Source organism: Euprymna scolopes, chromosome 25 (assembly GCF_053919585.1).
Source record: "Euprymna scolopes isolate OS-2025 chromosome 25, ASM5391958v1, whole genome shotgun sequence".
Classification (NCBI taxonomy): Eukaryota; Metazoa; Mollusca; class Cephalopoda; order Sepiida; family Sepiolidae; genus Euprymna; species Euprymna scolopes.
The window spans coordinates 84,269,764-84,287,263 of record NC_136506.1 but is presented as its reverse complement, the minus strand read 5'-3'; the positions used below and the strand labels follow the sequence as shown (position 1 = coordinate 84,287,263).

At 32.9% G+C, this 17,500-nt stretch overlaps 1 protein-coding gene across 2 annotated transcripts in view; it reads left to right on the top strand.

Annotated features, from left to right (window-relative positions):
* Positions 1-17,500, top strand: part of LOC145247471 (frizzled-5-like) — a 437,519-nt gene that overhangs the window by 78,152 nt on the left and 341,867 nt on the right. Inside the window, exon 2 of one of the 2 annotated variants that reach the window (XM_080109270.1) lies at positions 11,570-11,629. The gene's annotated coding sequence lies outside the window, so the exon portion shown is untranslated. Of the gene's footprint in view, positions 1-11,444; positions 11,630-17,500 lie in introns of those variants that run through there. The other variant, XM_080109269.1, reaches the window with a different exon arrangement.

Sequence of the window (17,500 nt, the reverse complement as noted above, 5' to 3'; positions counted from 1 at the left end):
ATAAATGTTTGAAAAATATTTTGTGCGTTTGTGGTATGAAAAGATTCTTTTCAAATATAAATATATATATATATATATAAGATGGGAAGGTAGTTTCCTTGAAGCATTGCTGGCAAATAAATGTGGAAGATTATAAGAAGGCTATAGAAATGCAGGGAACAGTGTTAAAATAATTTGATGTATAGACAAAAAACGGAGAAACGAATGAGGGTCTTGTAGAGCTTTTTTTTTAATTTTTTTTTTTTTTCATATATTCATTTATTTCTAGAACAAATACAAAATAGTAAAATAGACTTGATGTTTGAGATAACCGTGATAGAAGTCTTTGATATTTCGAGAATGTCATCTCTTTTTCAGAAAGAAAATGACCAAAAGAAATGTTGTTAAAAAGTGGGGTGGGGGGGCACTTTCATTTGCCCATATATTACATCATTTTAACATCGGGTTTCCTCATATATATATATATATATATATATATATATAGTCTTGGAAGTTTTTAAACTTTAAAACTATACAAAAAAAAAAAATTTTATCATTCGTTAGAAAACCATTTAGTCAGTAAGTCATTCAATAACCTGCAATCACTGCATCAACTTGCCCTCTCGAATTCACTATAGTACCAGTAATAATTTATTTTTTAAGGGATCATCAGTTGTTTACCATGAAACACTGTTTCGGGTATATATATATATAATGTGTGTGTGTATAATGATGAGAATATTGGAAATAGTATTCCGACGAAATGGAGATATGAAAAAGGAACAAACCAAGTTATGTTTTCAGCAACGTTTCGTCTTTATTTCGAGACTTCCTCTGGATGAATGAAATTAAGAAAACAAAACTCCAGTACAAATATTTGAAAATGTTTTTTTGATTTAATGAAATGTATGACCTTGTTCTATTTCAGAAAACGAAAAAAGTCGTTGGAAATTCAAAAAAGTGTGTGTGTGGAGGGGGGGGTGCATAGCGAGTGAAAGAAAGTAAGATTAAAAATGTTTTTTTTAATAACGTTATATAGCCGTTAATATACTAAAAAAAATTACATATACTAGTATTTCAGTCCGTCGTTGCCTGGGTGTTTGCAAGTGTATGTTGAGCAAAAAAAAAAAAAAAAAAAAAAAAAAAAAAAAGCGGTGAATTTTAACTTTGACCCCTATTATGACCTATGTACATTTATTGTTTGGGACTCAAATCAAGTTATTAAGTTAGATCCATGTCCAAGGAACCTATATCTAAAATTTCAAGTGATTAGACCCAAAATTGGCGGAGGAGTTTGGTAGAGTTCTCAAAGGTCAAATCGTTGAACTTGACCCCTTAATAGTGAAATTTCTGTCGGAAAACGGATTACAAAGATTTTCTCAAATCTCATTACCATGTATATCAAATTTCGAGTCTGTAGACTTAAAATTGACAGTTATTGCGTAGGGAAATGTATACATACATACACACACATTCACTTTATATATATAAATATATATATAAATATATATATATATATATATATACTTGCTTTCCTCGTTCAGTTGTCTGACTATAGGCACAAGTGTTTGATCAGCTAAAAAAATGGTTTATTTATTTATTTATTTTTTGGTACAGGATATCTTGGATTTCTGTTTTGTTTCTTGCTTTGAAAAGAAAATTCCTAAATGCCAAAAATAAGTATTCGTTTATTAGTAACCGAATAGTCTTTCGACATTGTTATCATTCCCATGACTGACAGCAATCTCTAATAATATGCTTTGGGTCTCCGTCGAAACATCTCTACCTATAAACAACTATTCCAGTACTTATGAAACTAAGGGAGGTAATCTAGAAGCAAGTAGCGTCAACCAAGCAATCATCAGCGGACTGAAGTATTAGTATTCTTTATAAACTAGTAAACTATTTTTTCCCAGTTGTTAATTTACTTCTTTCATGGACACCTGGTCTTAAACCTCCATCTTGTTAATTTCTGGTGGTCTGGAGGAAAAATGGTAGTCTACAGAGTCAAGGGTCACTAAGGGGCTCTTACACTGATGATTACATAAGTATGTCAACACGAGTGTCTGTAGGTGGAAAAATACTTAAGATTTATTAAAGAAATAATATGCACGCACATCTATCTATATCTCTATATATCTATATATAAAATAATGAAATCAAAGGAGATGGAGTGTTTACCTTATATAAGCAATGGTAAATTTCAATCTAATATAAATACCAGTATTTATATATAGATGTTTTAATTCCAACCAAATAAAAAAAAAAAAAACTCAATACACACATAATAGAGCGTGGATTATAAGAGAAAAGAAATAAAAACTGTGAGTTGAAATTTACAATCAAAATTTATTGTTCGACTGAATACTCCCAAAACCAATTTACAAAGTCTTTATTCCGCGGAATTTCAAAGAATGCTATTCTTGCTATTCTTCTCATTAGAGGACAGAAAGAAATCAGCAAATTATATTTGTAGCAATGCTAGAATTTGCTGGTTATGGCATTAAATGAAACCGCAATTTATTATAGACATAAATTGCAAAGATGTAAATGTCCTTTAAAAACGAGTGAAAAAAATGTAGGATATGTTCAAAAAATAATAAAAATAAACCGGGCATAAAATTGCAGCTTGCATGAAGATTCTTTGAAAGGTAATCCGAAAGGCAAAAATAATTCTTTAGAAAGAATCAAATCCAAATTTAAATCCAGTTGAGTACAATTAGTCCGGTTGGAAAATTTTCAATGCAGCTGGAATTATGGAAATTGTTTTTGCGGTTAGTGCAGTAGTCCAAAGATAGTTTGATCTTCAGTTGAGTGGATTCGAGAAATGCACACACACACACACGCACACACACACACGCACACTCACACACACACACACACACACACACACACACACACACACACACACACACACACACACACACACACACACACACACACACACGAGGGGCGTCCAAAAGTAAAACCTGTTTCTTTTTTTATACCAAAAAAGTTGAAGATCTATGAAGACGGGAGTGGTGCCATTAAGACGAGCATCCTTTTGTGCTCCGGAATTTATTTTTCTACATGGTCACCACCATTTTTAATGTACTTCTGCCAGGAATTAAATAATGCATCTCTACTCCCGTCCATGGCAGGGGTTGCTTTCTTAGATTCTCACACCGTCAATATTTGTAACAGGGAGATGAAATTTTCAGGTCGTGAATGCATGAGTTCAGGCATAATAACTATACAATTTGCAATTCCCTCTGGTCAACTAGCGGGATAAAAATTAGGAAACATTACTTTGGAAACGTACTCTTATGTATTTCGCATTTATCCTGTTCTGGATTTTATCGCCTTTCTAATTGAATTTTTACCATATCCTTTTTCTCCCTTTTTCCCCCGTTTCTTGCTTTCTTAAGTTCTTCAATCCCTATAAACTGTCACTAACTGTTAAATTACTTTTGTGATACAGATGTGATTGTCATATTTGCAGTTTCCTTTTAATGCATTAACCTGCAAAATTTGTATACTTTGCAAACCTCTTTCCTCTCATGAGAAGAATTGCATTTTTCGAAACTCCATGGAATAAGTTATTTTTGTTTTGTTTGTTTATTTGTACTCCTTGTCAGATAATTAAGATTTAATATATTTTAGATTTATAATGTATTTTTTTTAACAAATTGAATAAACTTTTAATAACAAGATATAGAAATATATTTTCTCATAATATATACCAATCCTTATTTAAGGAAGCTTAATGTAATTACAGAGCAATATAGTGAATAGATGACTAAAAAAAAAACCCAACTATATTCTAAAATTCATGATGTTGAGCATCTTATAATTTATTCCTTTAATTTAAAATTCAAAATGGCATAATGGAAACATATTTGCATCTTTTCCAATTTTTGGATTTTAATCACGTAAAATCACTTTATTTCCTTTTGACGGATTTATTGTTGCTATTTCTTCTGATGAGTTAATGGCAAAATAAATTCACTGATTGATTTAATAATTAAGTGATTGATTTTGCTCTACGAAACCGATACTGTAAATAATTGTAAATGTCAACTGAATTAAAGGAATAAAATATAAGATAGTCAACATCATGAATTTTGGAATATAGTGTTTTGTCATTTATTCAATACAAACTACTGATGTAAAATCTCTATTATTGTTAGGATAATCTAGTTATCTGGTGTTTACATTTTCTGTGTTTCTTTTGGTAATCAACCAAGTTATTTGTAGTTTCTGGAGAGAAATCTTTTCTGGAGCAATTGACTTTGCAAAAGACTTTTAGAATTTTGGAGAAAATGCCGAAAGCGTGTACTGCGTGGAATTATTTGCCGATCTTAAGCGAAGCAATGGATTGCTTGCAATGCCCGGACTTCGTTGGAATGAACTTTAATTAGAACACAAATTGGGACAAAGCCATAAAAAATAAAATAAAAATAAATTAGGAAACTCTTGTAAGTGAACAAAAGTTGGTGGTTCATTATGGTAAATCGTCTCATAAGATCTTTTCAGGAGAGTGTCGATAGAATTGTATCGAAATTGAACTGTTGTTTCCTCAACGCAGCAAAATCCCACCCCTTACCTGTTGAGGGCTCTCAATGCTGAAAGACCTTCTATTCTACTTGTTTCTTCTCTCAGACGACTAGACCTTGGAATAACCTTCCTGTTTCCTACTTCCTTGATTGTACTAACCTGCAGAAGTTTTAATGAGGCCCCCAGAATCATAGTCATAGATATTTGCAGCTTCTCTTCCAATTTTGGATTTTAATCATGTCAGATCGCACTCTATTTCCTTTTGACGGATTGATTGTTGCAATTTCTTCTGATGAGTTAAGGGCAAAGTAGATTCACTGATTGATATAATTATTAAGTGATTTATTTTGCACTATGAAACAGATACTATCAAGAATTGTAAAAGTCAACTGAATTAAAGAAATAAATTATAAAATGGTCAACATCATGAATTTTGTGAATATAGATTTTTGTCATTTATTCACCATATATATATATATATATATATATATTGAATCTCGCTAGATTCATCAACTCTCATGAGTCGTAGACGATGAAACACGTGTCAATAGATAATTATATTTTAAAAACAGCGTATATGCCGCTCCCCATGTGGGGGTACCAAATTGGTTAAAGGGAAAATTATTCCCAACTCGGATCAAGGTAAAAATGCACTTCCGTAAATAATTGAATTCATTCAAAACGTATTGCACAAGCAAAAACAAATAGCATATACATATTAGCTGGCTGTCTGCTTAATACGCTTAAATATGATATTTTCATTCATGAAGATTGCATATGAATTCTGATAGAATCAATCTCCCTATTGATTATTACATACTAGCGGGGGTACCCGGCGTTATCCGGGTGTGATGATGTGTGTGTGTGTGGAGGGGGGGAGGTAAATCAAAACAATAATTAAAGGGAAAAATAAAGAATAAGCGAACGAAATAATCCTTTTTAAATGTTAAAAGTTTTTTCAAAATCAGAAAGACAAAAAAAAAACAAAAAAAAAAACGGTGAACATGATGGAAAATACAGAAGAAACAAACGGAAAAATAACCCAGTTTAAAAATTAACACTTTAAAAATCGAAAAAGAAAATGTCCGATATGTTGGCGCAAATGTGACTTTAAAACGACGCTGTCACTATAACCACTACTCTACAATCACGTCAGCAAAGTAACCTTTTTTTTCCTATTTAAACTAATTCAAGAAAGAATGTTTTTCGTGCATGCGTGTTTGGCTAAATTGTCATGAAGAAACAATTTTTTGCTATTGCGAACGTTTGTTTCAATGGGAAATAATTGGCCATTTTTTTTCTAATATTCATATATTATTCGACCAAGACTGTCTTGCAATTAATAATTATCAAATATTTACATATTATACATGAAAATAATTCTGAAACTGTTATCTATATGTGGAAATGGGTGATATATGCGATTTATCTTATCAATTTTGAAATATTATTCAACTTTGCTCGGTCATAACTTTGCTTCCTGTGGTCATAAAAATAAAAACCAAACACCAGTAGAGATGGACTTCTTTAGATAGTCTGTAAAATTTCAGCCATATTCAATCAAATTTAACCCCCGCACATATGTCTCCGAACGTAACGTATGAAATGTAAACATTGAAAAAAGCGTTTCCCTTTTTGCTGCTGTCATTTTTTACCATTTTTTTTTCATTTTTAACTTTAAGCATAAAAACATTGAACGCATAAAAGAAAAATTAAGATCATTAGAATGCTTATTTTATTCTCTTTCCATCAATATAATTCTTTTAAAAATTGACCAACAAATAAAAAAGATATGACTTGTTGAACCACATTAGGTGTGTAATTTTGCCGATGTCCACGAAAATACAGCATACGCCCTTTCAAACGGTACCAGTTTCAACCCTGTCTGATGCCGCCGAGAAAAGTTTTAGGCAAACGTACATACATACATACATACATTTAAACAGACAGGTGAGATTTATATAATAGATTACGAGGAATAATTTGCCCCATGGACAAATTCGCCAACAAATAAAAATAATAATGTCGTTCATCAAATTCTGTCTGTGTTTGTTTACAATATCACGTCAGCTGATATTTGAACTTGACGATGAATGCCCTGGAAAAGTCACTTCTTATTAATGTTTAGTTTTAAGATACGCAAACGAATAAATGATTTGCGGCGATATTAAGTGGTACCTCTTCTTTTATCGTAAATCAAACTTATTGATAAGAAAAAAATAAGATAAAATGGTGAGGTACACCCAGACTTGAACAGAGGCTCATTCGATCTATAGTGGAATGTTCTACCATTTAGCTATATCTCCAGATTAGAATAAATCTGTTTTTTTTGTTTTTTGTTTTTTTTTAAGAAAAATAATTTGCTAAGATTTTATTATATTCCTTGGCCAGTGTAACGTGAAATATTCCCCTGTAAAAATTATTCTTTTTTATAAGAGAGAAAAGCTATTTTTAAGATTGGATTTTTTTTGATTCTTGATATTTATCGGATGAATTTCTGTACAAAACATACCTAAGAACACTGCCAGACATATAAATTAGCTTTGTGTGAAAGCAGCTGTTTCGAAACCTATGAGAAAGGAACTCACCCACACACTGATTTTTATATAACGGTAGAGATATATAAGTACTGTATGATTCGGGAGGGGGAAGGCTCAAATGTAATGTGAACAAACATCTCGCTACTCAACTCGGCACAGTTTTCTGTTAGATACGATATAAGATAATAGCACTCTTACGTCTAAGTGGGTTTTATGCAGTGGTGGAATTCAAATTTTTTAAGAACAGGTTCTAAGAAAATGCTAAGTAGAATAAAGAATATACTATAACGTAGTTATGAATAGAGGTTTACATAATTTTAACAACCGGTTCGCCGAACTCATAATATTTTAAGCACCGGTTCGCACGAACCGGTGCTTAAAATATTATGAATTCCATCACTGGTTATACGCCTTGTTTAGAGTGAAATAGAGTAAAATTTCAGATCATTTGAAACCATAGCAGCAAGTTTTAGTCTCTCCTCCATCTGGCCTTGATGGAGGGGAGACTAAAACTTGTATCAAATAATCCTTATACACTGTGAAATTTACTTTATGTATTAAAACCAAAGAAGGGAAATATAATTTACTAGCGCGGGTATCTGGCGTTGCCCGGGTGTTTGTAGATGTGTGTGTTTTTGGGTAAGTCGTTGGCCGGGTGTTTGTTTTAAAAAAAAAAAAAAAGCCTTGACGCGCAGGTGTAAAATAATAAAGTGTAAAAAAAAAACAAAACGTGCGCGTTTAACGGCAGGTGCCCGTTTTTGACGAGTTAATGACGTCAACTTTAAGTGCGGGACAGTGTTTTATTTACCGCGAGTCTGTTCGCTTCTTTTTTTATACGAAAAAGCTTAATGCACATGCGGCGATCGAAAATTGTTGAATATTTATCTTTTGAAAGTCGGGCAAATTTAATAGATAGGCGACCCTGGTTGTTAACTCGTAGATATTATCATTTAGGCGCGATATAAAAAGTTTTAACAAGTTGTGAGGCGATCGATCGGTTCTTGGAAAAAAGCCTTTCTGGGACATACAGAAAAACGCGCACACACACACACACACATACACAAACATTTTCGCTTTTATTTTTATAGCTAGATGGGAAATATTTGGAATCAAGTCTCCCCTTGCTGTTATTTCAGATCATTTGAAACCATAACATCAACGCCTCCATCAAGGCTAGAGGTTTTGGGGAAATATCCGATATTCTCTATTTCATACGCAAAACTAGAAAAACAATGACTATGATTGAAATGTATCTTTCTACCCACAAAAATCCTTTTTGAAGGTGCTGAAAACGAAAATAAGTTAAAATCCCAGGAAATGAGTAGTTTCCAAGATATGAATAAATTATAGTTTTAAAAATGGGGATCAGTTTTCTATATTAGTTTAACGTAAAATGAACACCCACTTCATAGCCACCTTTTGCAGTGTTTATTTGGTAATTGTGGCCTGGTAAGCCAACACAAAACTTACCTTAAAATAACTTGTTTTCCATAGGTTTTTGGGTGTACTGAAAACGAACATTGCATTTAAATTTACCACAAGCAAGTATTTTTCCAGTTATTAAGCAATGTAATTCTTTATAAGTGTTGACAAGTGAGCAAATTTTTGCTTAAAACTCTGAAAAATACTTATTTGTGGAAAATTTAAATGCGATATTCGTTTTTAGCACACCCGAAAACCAGTAAAAAACAAGTTTTTTAAGGTAGGTTTTGTGTTGGTCTACCAGGCCACAATAAACACCACCCTTTAAAAAATGCCCCCCACCCCCGCAAAAAAAGGGTGGCCATAAAGTGCGTGATCACTTTACGTTAAATTAATATAGAAAATTGATCCCCCCACCATTTGAAGCAATGTGACCTTAAGGACAAATGTCACATAGTCCACTACCCAATTCAGGTCATTAGCTTTCCAACAAGCCTTCATTTGTTAAATTCTGATCAATAGTCACTGAGATTTCAGATTATAAAATTGCAAAAAAAAAAAAAAAAAAAAAGGTGGTATATCTATATATCGATATATCTATACTCGTTGCTAAATTGAATATTGAAATTCTCATATGTTTGGTTCTATGGGTATGAAACTGCATGAAAATTTGCAGGCCTTTTGTAAGATTATAATACTATTCTATGGTCCAAATTTTATGAAAATTGGTAAAAAAAGAACCTATATTTTCAAATCAATAAAATATGGCCAAATTTGTGTGTGTGTGTGTGTATATATATATATATATATGTGTCCTGGCAGGCCAGCTTCAGTTTTGCTGTTTCCGTTGTCTCCCCTGTGGCCTCGCCAGACCACTAATATATATATATTAGGTACAGGCAATAATGGCGGAGAAAATAAAGGGGGGGGACAGTTTTGAAAGCTGTTCATCATAATTTTTTGTAGGTTTCCGACTACTTTTTGATTGTATTTGAAAAATTAAAGCTAATTTTCAAAAGGAAAAAAAAAAAAATATTTGTACACGTGAAAAAAAAATTACAAAGAAAAATATTTTCACGGCGATATTCAGTAACTGACAAATTCAACCAAATTCTGAAGTTAAATAAGTTAAATTATAAAAAAAAAATCCCTTGAAAGATAAATATTAGTTTTCCGGGTCTATTTCAAAGATAATTAATAAAGTAAAGTCTTAAGATATTGAATTAAGTAAAAAAAACAAAAAAAAAACAAACAACAACAACAACACTTTGTTTGTACAAAAAAATAGTTTAATTAGCCCCCAAAAGCAAGATTCTGGCCTTGCACAAACAAAAACAAACTAAGTTGTCTAAGCTCGTCATCTACGAAAGCCGAAAATGTCAGAAAGTCAAAAGGGTTGTCTGAAAATGACGTCAGGTAGTTAGAACACGGTAGGGAGTGCTGATTTTCTTTTCTTTTTGTCTCGGCCGTGCATCCGTACATTCCTATTGTGCTAGTAAATAAATAAATAAAAAAAGCTAATACAGTCTGGTTTTGTCCAGACTTTTTATTATAAAATCAAATAACTAATTTTATTTAATTTACACAAGTGGATGGGCGGTGTGGGGGGTTGCCCAATTGTAAAATATGTTTAAATATATTTTGATTTATGCAGATTTCATCTTTATTATTATAGAGCCAATTCTCTATCGAATATTATATGTATACTAGCAGGGGGACCCGACGTTGCTCGGGATTTAATGGCGATCAACGAATGTTTCACACGCCCATATTTTTATTGTCATCGAAATCAGTGAAATCGCCCATTTTTCAATCAAATTGATTGATTGCCTGCTCTAGTTGGAAACCCATGACAGTGCACCGGGTGGAAGCTTCACATGCCTCCTTGCACTGACTTGGTTTACAATACATTGTAGTCTACATTGCACTGAAGAGAACCTACTGTTGCTTTGATAAAATTATTTTTTATATTTAACCACTTAAAATAAAGTTTAAAATGTAAAAGTCAAGAACAATTGTTCAATTGTGCTCTAAACAGAAATGTTCGTTTCAAATGTGCCCGTGTTATATCAAAGAACATACTGTCGATTTTATATGCCGGGCCTTTCTTCTTGTGTGGTAATAAAACTTCTCAAATAGACTTGTTAGGCTGTATAAGGTGTTAACTTTGATAAAATCGCCTGCCCCTTCTTTCATCAGATTTTTTCGATTATCGATATTTCATACAAAACCTATTTAATATGCATAAAGTACATGTGTGAAATTTCATAAAAATTGGCCCAGTCATTGCGGAGTCTATAGGGAACACACACACACACACACAAAGTTCTTATATAGTTTTATATAGTAGCAAAGATATAGTATTGATTTCAAAATTTAAAAAAGGGGTTTCCTACTATTTGAGCTATCGAAAGATAAGAAAGATTTAAAATGAAGCCACTTCAAACTGTGAATGAATTACCGCTTGCGTAAAACTAATAAAAATATTGCCCGATTGTAAAATACGCTTAAATATATTTTAATTCATACTGATATTGTATTCATTATTGCAAAATTCCCTATTGAATATTATATTATACCTAATATATAATACTGATCTCAAAATATTAAAAAAAAAAAATAATAACTTCAGTGCTATTAGGTAGAATCGAAACCAAGACATTTAACACTCCAGTCGCATTTGAGCTAGTAATAGTTAAGACAAGAAAGATTTAATGTTAAACCATTTCAAACTATAAATAAATCTGCGCATGCGCAAAGGTAATAAAATATGTTAGCAAGTTGAAATGAACATTTTGCATTTCAACTTGCCGATATGTTTGTGTACACATTATTCATCCATCCAAACAAAGATTTTACTCGTTAGAAACAATTCTTGGTGTATGATTATTATTTCCTGTTAATTTCAGTGTTATGTGACCAGTAGTTTGAGTTTATTGGTTTAATATTTTGACACACACACACACACACACACACACATACATACATACATCTATTGTTATATTTATATAGAAAAATTTATCTTATTTCGTTTTGATGAAATTAGAGTAATATATTTTTCTAATTTGTAATTTCTTTTTTTTTCTCTCCAGCAATGAATTTTTACTCTGCTATGAATCTTCTTGGGAAGTTTTGTTGGAATTTTATTTGAAGTAAGTAAAGACATTTTTATTTATTCATTTAAAAAAAAAAAAAAAAAAAATTAATCACTCCAGACAAGGCATGAAGCCACTTGATGTAAGGAGTTAAAACTAAACAGAAATACTTTATGGTTAAAAATTAATCAACAATAAGTATTAGATCGATGGGTAGATAGATTCTGACCTAGGAAACAGCAATTCTTTCCCTTTTGTCAGAAACATCACTCCTTGAATGTAAGGACTAAAAGACAAAATAAGTGAAGCATTTCACAATACCATGATGAGTAACTGTTGACATTCGTGCGGAGATAAGTGCCAGGTCAGAAAATTGCCATCGAGTAAAAATTGCTGGATCACTTACGGTTTAAAGACCCCAGCGGGAAGGGAAAACAGAGGGAACAGTTCACACATGCACATGACATTCTGTAAAAAACAAAAAAAAACAAGAAAAAAAAAACGAGAATGCATTTTTTTTTTGTTTTTTTTTTTTTTTGCTTTTTTAGCAAATGACATTTGTGACCATTACTTTGCAAACAATGTTTTTTTTTTGTTTTTTTTAACTGTTCATTTCATCTGCCATGAGATTAACAAACCCCTGCCGTCTTGACATCAGCTTAAAAGTCTCTTGCTGCCACTGCGAGGCCACACGCTATTCTCACCTGGATGCATTTTTCTTTCTAATCACTAAACGCCGATCACAACCATCCATTTCTCGTCTTCGACTTTACACGTCCATCTTTTTCAACTGCACTTTTTCTTTTCCAGACCACGTGGTGTCCTTTTTTCTTTTTCTTGTCACGCAAGCTCGCACACTCTTCCTAATTTGCATACGTGCTGTTTTTCCGGCTACTGCTGCTAATATCTTTGCAAGCCAGCTATCTTGCGGCTCCTGCTGATATTTTCCCCACACGCTCATACGTGATCTGTTACAGTTGTAAGATGTGAATGCTCTTCTTGAGGTTGATATGTCGTTAGACTGGTGGTAATATTTTGACTGAGATAACCGTCAAAATTCAAATCTTTTGTTTTATAACTTTCGTATTTCGTCTTTCCTGCGTTACACGATCCTTAGTACGCATTCCAACAAGCCAAATTTGAAACTGCGCCGTATGCAAAAATTAACGCTTATTTATATTATTCGCTTTCAACTCCTTTGCATATTAAATTCATCATTACTGCGTTCTAAGACTGTTCACTGTCTTCATACGCACATTTCAAAAAAGTAGTGCTTTACTAAAACGATTACTAATTTTGAAAACTCTCATTGTTTTCATCACTTATGCAGTCCCGAGCAACGTCGAGTGTTCTTGCTGGTATTTTATAATCATGATATTTATTCAATAAGAGAATGAAAGTATTTATTTATTTATTTTTTTTTTTTCCCACTGCAAGAAATGTTACAGAAAGGTGGGAAAGTGGGATTGAAAAGTCAGCGTTCTGAAAGGGGGGGGGGCACGCTGATCCTGCGAAAGATGCCTCAGCAGTCTTGTCGGCATTCTGCTGTAGAAGTGCTTCAAGTGATTAGCAATAAACTAACCCCTTTCTCATAGAGAGAAGGCAAAGCTTGGGAGGGTAAGCCTCCTAGAACTGCACAGGTTCAGCTCCACACTACAATCATTAAGGGAAAAGAATGGTTTAAACTGTTGATTCTTTGGTAAAAAAAATGATGCAAATATGAAGAAAGAGGAGATTCTATTATAACATCACAATGTATTTTGAAATCCTTTGAATTTATGAAAATTGGACATGCCAAAAAGTGTTTTGCCTCACTATTTACAATATTGATTCTGTTGAACCTCTTCTCTTTTTTTATCTGTACAAGGTGTTTCCAGACATTTTTTTGTATGGACACTTTTATTGATAGTGCACACATAAAACTCTACGCCCCTTTGAAGTAATCTCCTCTGGCTGCAATGCACTTGTTGTACCATTCAACAACTTCTGGAAGGCTCCATGGAAGTCCTCTTGTGTGAGTGTGTCAAGGATCCTCATCACAGCCTCTTTCATCTCCTCAATAATCTCACAACGACAGGCTCTAAGATTTTCCTTGAGCTTAGGGAATAACCAGAAGTCACAGGGAGCAAAGTATGGACAATAGGGAGGGTGAGGAACTGTCTTGATGCGCATCTTGGTCAAATAGTCTGTGACAAGGATGGCATTTCTTGGTAGAAATGCCACTGGCCCAATTCGAAGAGTGCTGGCCTCTTCTGACAAAATTTCTTCTTGAACGCCTTTAAAACCTCAATATAGTATTCCTTGTTGATTGTCTGTCTGTCTAGTGGGAAGCCAGTGCATGTATATTATGCCCGTGCTGTCAAAAAAAAAGGGTCATCATAAGTTTTTGGGTGGATTTGCTCTGTCTGGCCTTCTTGGGTCTGGGAGACCCAGCATAGTTCCACTGGGAACTCTGTCTCTTGGTCTCGGCAGTAGATCCAGTTCTCATCGCAGGTCACCAGAGCATCAAGAACTGCAGGATCCGAATTGATCAGCTCGACCATCTCCCTGTTGTCATGACAACGTCTTTCTTCCTCATCTTTTCTGAGCACCTTTGGGACAAACTTTGCGCAAATCTTCTGCATCTTCAATTCCTCATGAATAATTGTGTACAGTTCCCACGCTGACATCAAATTATACACTTATTGTCTCTATAGACACACGACAGTCCTTATCAATGAAATTCTTTATTTGGCCAATCAATTCTGGTGTTCTGACTTCCTTACTCCTCCCACACCTCTCATTATCCCTCACAAATGTGCTGCCTTCTTTGAATCTCTTATGCCACTCAAAAACTGATGCTTGTTTCATGCAAGATGCTCCAAAAACAGCTTGCAGCATTCCATACGTTTCTGTGGGATTTTTTTTTCCAAGTTTAAAACAAAATTTTATTGCATATCGTTCTTCTAATGTGTCCTCATATCCAGATTGTAGTTTTTTAAATTCACCAGCTGTGACAATCGGGCTTTAGTAGGATGTATTCCAATTCATGCTGTAGCTGTTCATTTAACCCTGAAATCATAAAAATTAAAAACTGGCCAATCATCTCATAAGATGTATAGCAATAAGATACTGAATGTTCAAGAGTCTACGACAATTTTAAATGCTTTGTACCAAAAAAAGTCTGGAAAATTATTTAAGGCACCTTTTGTGTATTGATTTTTATCTAATGTACAATGGGTCATGAATCGCCTAATGTAACGTTGCAGTTACAAAGGAAAGAAATAAAAATCCTGGTCGGCATTTTTTTATTTTTGAACACAAGATTTTATTACCGTTATTCTTTCGTTGCCACACGTCCATCTAGCTTGGCTCTCGTTTCTTCTCTGACTACATGGTGCAGTTTTTCTTTCTTTTTTTCTTCTTGCACACACTTCCTAATTTGCATATGCATCTTTTTCGACTGCTGCTGCTGCTGCTGCTAATCTCTTCACAAGCCAGCCATCCTTCGCTGCTGCTGATATTTCCTACACGCTCATATGCACCATATATTACACTAGTAATTTGCTAAGTTTTGTTTGCTTTCTTCAAGTGCAAACCTAGAACCCTGGCTTCAATTTTGGAATCCAGCAGTGTACTGTTTTTATTTTTATTTTTATTTTTTTTTTTTATATCAACAGTGGCTCCCAGGTGACAGAATAACAATAATAAAGAAAAAAAAAATGTAGTTCAAATTTTGCATTAGACAATTTCACCACCCCACCCCCACCCTCCCAGATTTGCACTGAATTAGTTCTGCTTGCAATAAAAACCCATCCTCATAAACTGCAACTAAATCGGTGCAAAACATTAAGAAACTGACAACATGAAAGACCTTTTTCAAATCACTGACCCAGATAATCTTAAACTTCTGACAATAAACAAATTTCTGCACAAAAAATTTTCAACACCATCCTCTCCCCATCCTCCATAACAAAAACCGAAATGTATTTATTTGTGAGTGTGTATATATATATATATATATATATATATGTATATAAGTGAACGTGTGTGTGTGCATTTCCCTACGCAATAACTCTGTCAATTTTAAGTCTACTGACTCGAAATTAGATATACAGGGTACTGAGATTTAGGAAAATCTTTGTGATCGGTTTTCGGCCAGAAATTTGGCTGTTAAGGGGTCAAAGTTCAACGATTTGACCTTTGAGAACTCTACCAAACTCTTCCGACAATTTTGGGTCTAAACACTTGAAATTTTATATATAGGTTCCTTGGACATGGATCTAACTTAATAACTTGATTTGAACCCAAAAAAAATTTTTAAGGGGTCATAATAGGGGCCAAAGTTAATAAAATCGACCGTTTTTTTTTTTTTGTTTTTTTGCTCAACATACACATCCAAACACCCGGGCAACGCCGAGTTGAAATGCTAGTATATATATATATATAAATTTTCCCCCATTTTATAAACTCGTTGCACAAAAACGTTTTTTGCATTTATGACTAGTTTCCATATAATGCAGTTCCATATTTTGTCAGTAGCAGCAAATTTATATCTTTGCTATTAATATTCATTTGCTAATATCTTTCCTTTGATGAGAAAAACGCATTTTTTTCAACTCGATGGATTAAGGACATTTCAATCCATCTTATTTGAGTATCCTGTCAAACAATAAATTCATGTAAATTATATTTTTACAGTCTTAAATCTTTATTGGTGTTGAGACAATTGATGAGTATTGGGAATTGCAAAAATTGGAACTTTCGTCGGTAATGGAGTCGGAAAAAATTGTGCCTCGTTTCCGATGCCAAATAACGATTCCTTTAATTATCTTTTTTATTTGATTTTATTTAAAACAAAATCTTCCACTCTTGGTAATAATAATAAAATAATAAAATATTTATTGATTTTTAAACTTCCAGTAATTCTAAAATCTATAGATAACCCTAACCCCCACAAGTGGGTTTTTATGTTTGAAAAAAAATATCTGCACATTTAACACTTGTTTTTATGATAATCGGAATAAAGTAAAGATTTTCTAGTTAAATATTTAGAGATTCATAAAAAAAATCGGAATCGGTAATTGTATCAGAATCAGGAAAAATAATGGAATCGTCTCATCACTCTCTCTCTCTCTACATATATATATATATATATATATATATATATATATATATATATAATGTCACCCGGGCACCCATGCTAGTATATATATATATATATATATATATATATATATATACTAGCGTGGGTGCCCGGCGTTGCCCGGGTGTTATGAGGTGTATGCTGAACAAAAAAAAAAAAAAAAGCGGTCAATTTTTTTAACTTTGACCACTATTATAACCCCTTAACATTTATTGTTTTGGGCTCAAATCAAGTTATTAAGTTAGATCCATGTCCAAGTCGAAAAATATGCATGAATATTATATTTGAATTAATGCAGATTTTTTATATTATAAACAGAAATACCGAACGTATTAAATGTAACATTAAATTCTTTTAAAAGAAAATGAAATAAAAATTAAAAAAATGAAAAGAAACAGACATTTGCATGCTAGTATTGTTTTTTCTAAAAAGTTAATTTCTTGTAAGTAAAGAAAAAAAATACTTTAGCTGAAATCTAAACCAAAACCTAAAGACAGTCAAGTACGATAACCATTAAACCAGCTTGCCACGCATTTAGAAAATGTTTTTAAACCTTGTGAAACAATTAACAAACAGATAAAAATCTGATATCCCCATCCCCAAGTACTAATTTTTTAATTTTGACCCCTTAGCAACCCTTTTTCCGGATAAAAACTGATTAAAGTTTTCCACATATCTGAATACTCTAATACCAAATTTCAAGTCTGTAGATCAAAAATTCATTGAGTATATAGGTTGAGAAGTGTCCTCATACACACACACTTTCATAGATATATTACTACAAATACTAACAAATAATTTTT